The sequence below is a fragment of the Zootoca vivipara genome, chromosome 1, assembly GCF_963506605.1.
Source record: "Zootoca vivipara chromosome 1, rZooViv1.1, whole genome shotgun sequence".
NCBI lineage: Eukaryota > Metazoa > Chordata > Lepidosauria > Squamata > Lacertidae > Zootoca > Zootoca vivipara.
The window spans coordinates 91,256,488-91,262,487 of NC_083276.1; the positions used below are offsets into that span (position 1 = coordinate 91,256,488).

Below are 6,000 nucleotides of genomic sequence, written 5' to 3' on the forward strand. Positions count from 1 at the left end.
ATCATCTAGTCCAGGCATCCCCAAACTGCGGCCTACAACTCCCACGATCCCTAGCTAAGAGGACCAGTGGTCAGGGATGATGGGAATTGTAGTCCAAAACATCTGGAGGGCCGAAGTTTGGGGATGCCTGATCTAGTCCTTGGGATCTCCTCCATAGTTCCTTTTTCCCTAGCAACCAGGATGCATCTTTTCTGTGGTGGGTTTGCTTACAAGTTATTTTTTTGCCAATACAGCTCCACAATCAGTATTCCCTCAAAAGGGCTAATGTGAAACACAGGGAGTACAGAATGGCAGCCTATGTTTTGGTTTAGGCTTGGCATTCAGCAAAACTGTGCTCTTTTGCCCTTAACAGCTTGTATGGCAGGCAGAAATTAAACAGGCTTAGTGTTTTCTAATATGGAAAAGTTTCACCATGATTGTAGTCTCTGATTTTATTTTATGCCATGCTCCACACAGCACAGATATTGACCCCTGGCTTAGCAAAGAGAACAGAAACCGAGGAGGAGGATTGAGATAGCCTTCTAGAACAAATGAACTAGTAAAACCAACCTAAAGCAAGATCAGAATCAACAGGGGCCACCATTACAAAACCCAAGAAACAGAGGAGGGTTCTGATCATAAATCCTGTGGGGGAAAACAATGAGGATACCTTCCCTGACTTCAATGCACTTTGGATCAGGCTTGTGTTGAGCGCCTCAGAATAAATATTATAGAAAAGCTGAAGATATACTAAAACTAAACAAAGAAAGCAGTCCCAATGTTTTGACAAGGCCCTCTCAGGATGTGAAATCCAAAAACTAATCCTGTAAAGTTAGGCAAGTGAATTGCATTTAATAAAACACTGTCTGATGAGGAAAGCCAGGAGTTTGCCAGAGTTCAGCATTCAAAATAAGACTAGCAAACAGATTTATTTTTACACACACATACACCAATACACTTTCAATTTTCCAAGCTGTTTGCACCATAGATTTGTGAAATATTTGCTTGCATAAGAATAATTGTTATTGTCACTTTGTTGGTAAAGAGGGAGTTAAACATTTAAATGCACTTTAAGGTTTGTGGGGGGTGGAGAACGATCAGTAGTGCTTGATCAATAACACCCTGCTAGGCTGAAATTAAATGAGTTCTCAAAAGATGCTAAGGACAAAAGAACAAAACATTCATTTCTCTTTATAATGTGAAAAGAAATGATATAAATTATGTGGAAGATAATTTATGAACAGACTAAATTGAGGGCTTTGTTCTACGTTCTTGCAACCCAGTCCACACAGCATTTTAACCAGGGATTTAAATCAGTTTATCATGAATTTTTAATGCATATTTACTCAGACACAAACCCTCTTGCCTTCAGTGGTGTTTACTCCCAGATAAGTGGATGTAGGATTGCAGTCTAAGTTCATGACTACTGTACCTACAAAAATACTTTTTCTATGGTGCCAACCCATATGTGGAAAACTCTACCCCCAGTGCTTAGAGGTTACCTTCCCTTTTATTTAACAAAATGTATCTACTGCTTACGGTTCTCAACAGAAAAACTCTAAGCATTTGATTAAAACATGGGTAGGCAAACTAAGGCCCGGGGGCCGGATCCGACCCAATCACATTCCAAATCCAGCCCACAGACGGTCTGGGAATCAGCGTGTTTTTTACATGAGTAGAATGTGTGCTTTTATTTGAAATGCATCTCTGGGTTATTTGTGGGGCATAGGAATTCATTCATTCTCCCCCCCCCCAAAAAAGTAGCCCAGGCCCCCACAGGGTCTGAGGGACAGTGGACTGGCCCCCTGCTGAAAAAGTTTGCTGACCCCTGGATTAAAATAATTAAGAATACCAATAAAGCAAACATTAAAAACAACCTGATGTATTTTTTGTCAAAATAGAAATAAAACCAGCAGTTTTAAAACAGCCATATGTACGGTAATAAAAATTACCTCTTAAAGTTACATGTCTAGGTTGACTTACCTAAACAAAAAGGTTTTTAGCAGGTATCAATATGAATATAGTGATGTTGTCTGCCTGTTGCCTAATGTCACTAGGCAGGTGGTAGGTGCTACCACACTAAAATATCAATTCCTTGCATGTGCAGAATGGACATCACATGGCACTTGTAGAAGTGTCTGTTCCACAGACTGAAAGGACCAAGTGAGAACATAAAGGGTGAGCTTCACTAGCAAAAATCCCCTTTTAAACAAGCTTTTGATTCTGCTGCTGCTGCTGAACATATTGATTTTGTTTGCTGCTGTTTTTAGCTTTTTCCATTTCTGTAATCAGCACTAATTTCTCCCTTACAAAACAAACTAATGTCTTCATTGTATAACTTTTTACACAGATGAGCAGTACTATTAAAATAAAAAACATGGGCCAAGTGAGATCATCTGAAAATCATAAGCCAATAATAGGAACTGCACCTTATTCAATGTTTAAGATGGAATACATACACAGACACTCAAAAATGGTAAAGGTGCTGTTTGATGCTGCCCCCTTTTGCCAAGCAAAGTCAACAGCCTAGATTTCCACTAAAACTTTTCACAGTCGGTATATCTTTTTCACAGCAAAACGTGTTCCAAGGAAAATGATGAAACCCCAACAGATCTCGAGACAAAGTTTGTCACACATTTGTCAAGCTTTACAGAAATTCAAGGATATGGGACTCCACAGTGCTCATTCTGCTTGAGTGCCAAAGACCACGGTAACTCTGAAAAACAAGGGGCACACCTTATGTTCTAGGATCAGCATCCTGTCATCTATGGGAATAAGGAGCAATCCCTTAACACAACAGTGTGCTAAGTCTGAGCAGCCTGGCAATTCTTAACGCAAACGTCAACAACGGAATAAATTGTTCTCGAAACAAATGGCACCAGAACTCGTTTAAAGCATTTTTGCCCAGCATCTGATGGTACTACCAAGTTATACCCCAACCCAAGAAGGAATGTCAGGACAACCAACAACAAATATATATGGAATGATTAAATAATAATACAGTAATAATAATACCACCCCTCTGCTGACTGATCCAAACACTCAAGGCTTAAAACGCATACCCTCCCCTGCCTGATCTGTATTACTCTGCAGAGTCTATTAATCATACAATCCAATCTGAAAGAGGAGGGGAAAGTTTCAGTCAGAAGGAAAGAAACATGTGATTCAAGAGGAGGTTGAAAAAAGAAGCAGCTATTTAAAAACCCTGAGTAACTTGCTTAAATATCAGCAGAATTATTCACCTCCCACCCCAGTCTCTCTGCAGTTGCCAACTAGAATACTCTTCTTCACTTGCCTTGTAGATCAGACATAGGAAGGAAGTTTAACTCCTCCACAAGCAGTTCTGTGATGGGCACAACTCATCAATTCTATAGATTTCCTTCCCCTAAAATATCAAGAACTAGCTAGAACCCCTTTTTCTTCCAAGGCACCCCATAACCAAATGTTTAGAAAGAAATGGGGAGGGAGGGAAAGACATGATAGCCAGACTTCAAACTCATTCAACTGGATGCCTTTTCTGCCTGCAGTTCAATCAATGCTATGAAAAAGAGGAATTAAATGAGGGAGGGGGGCAGAAACAAGTCAGAACCTGAACTTGTGGGGAAATGTTTTTTTAAAATATTTTGGAACCGAGGCTTCATTACATCACTTTGTTTCCCCCCCCCCCAAAGCAACAAAATCCAGAGAGAAACAAGTGCTGAAAGTCCACATGCCTGCAAACTGAGCAGAGTGAGGATGGGATGGTTTTTCTTTTAAAGTGCAAGGATGGATTTCTAAATTCAAAGTTGCATGTTGTAAACCTGTACAGATATGGATCTTCACACTTTGCCTCCCCTCCCACCTCCACTCCTGTCCCAAACAAGCAGGCGTCAAGAATTTGCTGCAGGAGAGAGCTGTCAGGCTCCTAAATGTTCTCTTACAACTCACCCCCCTCCCGCTTTTTAGTAGAAACATTCTGAATGAAGTAGCACACCAATGCAGCAAGTGGAAGGAACAGTTAAGAGATCTAAATCAGCAACTTAAAAAAAAAGTGACAAGGGAAAAGAGGGTGCATGTCTTGCATCTACTAAGATCTGTTTGGACTTAGGATTTCCCCCTCCTTCTATCCGCTCCCCTTCCTCTTATTTCCAACAATGCATAAAACCAGAGAGCCCTGCAAGCTTCTCTGCTTCCCTCTCTCCCCTCCGCTTTTGATCTTCATCAGGACGTGAGCAGAAAGTTAATGGGCCACCCCTACCACAAAGGCAAATTACCACGTGAACAAGAAAAGAAAGAAAAGAAAGAAATTATGTATTTTGATTCTCTACCGACCCTTCGCTCCCAGGCATCCCATCCTGCTGTGTAGTAACCCCCAAGCTATCTTATTGCTTACAACCCCCACGAATGGAATGGGAAGGGGGGGGGGAGAGATTTAGACAGAATCAGGCAACACTAACCGAGCTTTTAGTTAATTTCCTCTTCAGCGTCTCAACTGCTTGGAGACCACCCCTGGTTTCCACAACCGCCGCTAAAGTCGGGGGGGGGGGTGTAGTGCGCGGAGAACAGAGGGACGTCAGGGGACCCCTTAACCTGGTACACCGCACGTTCAAGACTACAATGCATCCAAGAAGCCATTAAGACAACAAACAACAGACCACCACGGGCAGCCCGGCTCCATTCCCCTTGTGCTTTTGCTGCTAAAGGGGACTAAAGCAGACGAGGCCACGCAATGAAGCAAAGCTTTTCTTTCAAACTCGCTCTTCAAACAAAAAGGCTTTGCGTCTCCATCCTTCTGCCGAGACAACTACACCTCCCTCCCTCCCTCCCCGGACTCCTCCCCCCTACCCCCCACAACTCCAAGTTCCTAAACTTTGCAACTTCTCCATGCACGTCGAATGCGGAGGGTGGGTAGCATGTTTTAAAATATTCTCCCCCCTCGCATGCATGCCACCACTCATACAGTGGACGCGGTTCGACTTACCCTTTGTTTCAGGTCTCCAGGGCGATAGAGCTTTTGCAAGCGTTCACACGCACATCTTTACACTGAAGGAAATTACCGCGGCGGCAGACGTAATACGGTTTGGGGGAGGGGGGTGTCTCGCGGAAGATCCCAGGAAAACAACAGCCCTCGAGAAAGCCCAGCGATCCTACAAGCTGCCGTGGGGGCCTCCTGAGTCCCAAAGACCGCCAAGCAAGCAAGGTCCGCGGCGCACTACAGCCGCCTCGGAGTTTCGGCTTGAGTCCACCCTCCTTGTTTCCCTTCTCTCTCTTTCTGTCCCCCTCTCCCTTCCAGCCAGGAGCAGTCCAGGCTCCTATCAGAAACGCTTCAACCCTTTTCCATCAGGAGGGGAGGAGACGGAGACGCGGAGAGGGGAGGGAGGGAGCAAAAGGGGCTGCCAGCTCTCACTCTGCGCTGATGTCAACTAACCAATTCAAGAGTTAACAGGGCACTTATTTACGCGCAGCTCCCCACCAACAACCCTGGTCGTGGGAATTAAGATATATGCTGAAGCTTCCACTGTTTGATAATGGCTCTTAAAGAAAACCGGCCAGCGCCTCCTTTGGAAAATAACGTTTGGGGATCTTTTTGAACTCATATTTTGAGTGCATGAGATTTTCATCAGTTCACCTCGTTTACATCCTAGAACGATCGCTTATACCGAATCTGATTTACCGACCGCGTGGTTTGCCGCTGTTACTACCCCACCCCCGTTCCCGCGCCTGCCTGCCTTCCTGTATGCAACCCGACAGTACGAGTTGCCTTGCAAATGCAGGGGTGTTCTGTGCCTGGGCAAATGACCAAGGGCAGAAATGCAAAGGGAAACTGGGGAGGAGGGCGGGGCGGGAAGAAGCAGGCTACGAAATGTGCGTTTCCTTTTAATTCCTCAAAGCGTGGGGTATTATTCGAAATCAGAACTGGTATCTAGGGGGAGAAGTGCTGGTGCTTATCGGGGAGAAACCGGACTGAGCTGGCGGGGGAGAAGCGTTTGGAGACAGTGAGAAGGCGGCTTAAAACAGCAAGGAAGTTCCAGCGAGTAGAAA

General features: G+C 44.3%; 1 protein-coding gene across 4 annotated transcripts in view; it reads right to left on the reverse strand.

The window, feature by feature from the left end:
- Window positions 1-5,332, reverse strand: part of SEMA5B (semaphorin 5B) — a 358,202-nt gene extending 352,870 nt beyond the window's left edge. For 2 of the 4 annotated variants that reach the window (XM_060278773.1, XM_060278781.1), the window contains exon 1: window positions 4,940-5,332. The gene's annotated coding sequence lies outside the window, so the exon portion shown is untranslated. The remainder of the gene's footprint in view (window positions 1-4,939) is intronic. The other 2 variants (XM_035128943.2, XM_035128952.2) reach the window with 1 other exon arrangement.
- Window positions 5,333-6,000: the final 668 nt, after the last annotated feature.